We start from the raw sequence: 2,040 nt of genomic DNA on the forward strand, positions 1-2,040 counted from the left end.
CTCAGGTAAGAAGCACTCAGTGAATAAGGGTTGATTCAGATATGCAACCAAAGAAGACTCTCCCAAAGACTGATGCTTGAAAATGCTTCCTTTTTAACTCAAAATTTCTAACACACACCAAAATTTAGCCCTCTGAACAAGAGCTATACTGCTCCATTCCTTTAAGCATTTTCTAACTACCATTTACCAGCTCTCTAATTTAGGAATTCTGGAGGGGTCTGGAAAGGACAGTGGCAGGGTGGGGGTCGGGGAAGGGTGGGGTGGGGGTGAGGTGGTGATGCATTTGCATAACAAAATATGTTTCTAGTAAGACATTCCAGTCCCTTGAAATTAAAAAGAAACCCAAACAAATTTGCAAGGATCAGGGGCAGTTCTTAACCTGCCTCTTACCTCCAGCAAACAGCTCAGTCGTTCAGAAGGTCTTTAGAAGGTCCCTCCGCCCCCCTCCCCTCGCCCCCGCAGGCGACATTAGCTAAGCACAATTATTTACTTCTAACCAAAAAGCACAAAAGGGAGTACGTGGACCACTGCCCCCAAGAGTGTGGAGCAAAAGGCATACATTTTTCGGGGGAGATGGCAGGACTCCGCTGCCCTGTCATTCCTTCTGGGGCACTGGAATTCATCTTCAGGACAGCCCCAGACCAAGGAGTGGCTGCCGCAGCCAAGTGACCCCACCCTGCCTCCTCTGCACGCAAGCCCCGCCCCACCCTCTCGTTGCGGCCCCTCCCAGCCCTTCCTGTACCTGCCCCGCCTCAAGCTCAGGGCAGCAAAGCACGGAGACCCAAGGCCTTGTATTCTGACCCTTGTCCTTTCCCTCCAAAGCAAATTTCCATTGGACCGTCTCGTCAAGATAAAAAGAATCAGAAAATAAGAGGGGTTGGAGAAAAGGGAAGAGAGGAGATGGGTAGGATCGTTTCATTTTATTTATTTTTTTTAACTTTTTGTTTTAGGCAGTTATCCCAACATCTTCTGTTGTCATCATTTCAGGTGGACAGCAAAGGGACTCAGCCATACATATACATGCATCCATTTATCCCCCAAACTCCCCTCCCATCCAAAGATTATTTTCACTATGAATTGATAGCATAAAATTCTATGCAGCCTCAATATTTGTTCATCAGGTTTGATTTAGAGCCACATTCTAAATGCATGGTCTCTGTTCTCCTAGAGTTTATTGACAGGAGTGAGTTGGTCTCAGCTGGATTCAGCTTTCTGGTATGAAACCCATGACTTATTTTGTGACAACACATGCTGCTGGTCATGGGTTTCATTACTTATTTCCAGGTAAAAGGGGGAAAAGAAGAAGGAGAAGAAAATAGCATCTGTGATGTAATTATTTTCAAGAGGGATTTTTACAAACAGCTTCATGTAAAAGCTCAGACATATTAGGAAGGCTTGTTCAGAGCTTCAGAAGGACCTGAATTTCAACCCAGCTCTGCATCTCACTAGCTGGGTGACCACGCAGACTATTTCAGCATTCTAAACCTGAAAAATGTGAGGGCCAGACATGTGTGAGCAATATGATTAGATAGTACAGTATAAAGGACAGAATAGAATGCCTGGCATTTAATAAACCCAAGTGGCTTCCCAGATGGCACAGTGGTAAAGAATGCACCTGCCAACACAGAAGACACAGAAGGGACATTTTGATCCCTGGTTCGGAAAGATCCCCTGGAGAAGGGCATGGCAACCCACTCCAGTATTCTTGCCTGGAGAATCCCATGGCCAGAGGGGCCTGGTGGGCTACAGTCCATGGGGTCACAAAGAGTCAGACACGACTGAGCAGGAGCGAGAAGAGCTTTTTATGCCAAAGCTGGGGCTGCAAGTGGGAGATGTATTGAAAGCACAAAGTCAAGAGAAGGATCAGAATGAGAGCGCAAGATGCTTCCCAGGGCAGGGCAGGAGAATCTGAATTTCAAAGATGAGACCAAAGAGGTAGGCAAGCCCAGGGCAACTCATGAAGGACCCTTAAGGAGTCTGGATTATTTCCTGAAAACTAGATACCTTTAAGCAATGGAGCGACAGAATCAAGCACCAGCT

The sequence above is a fragment of the Bos mutus genome, chromosome 13 (assembly GCF_027580195.1).
Source record: "Bos mutus isolate GX-2022 chromosome 13, NWIPB_WYAK_1.1, whole genome shotgun sequence".
NCBI lineage: Eukaryota > Metazoa > Chordata > Mammalia > Artiodactyla > Bovidae > Bos > Bos mutus.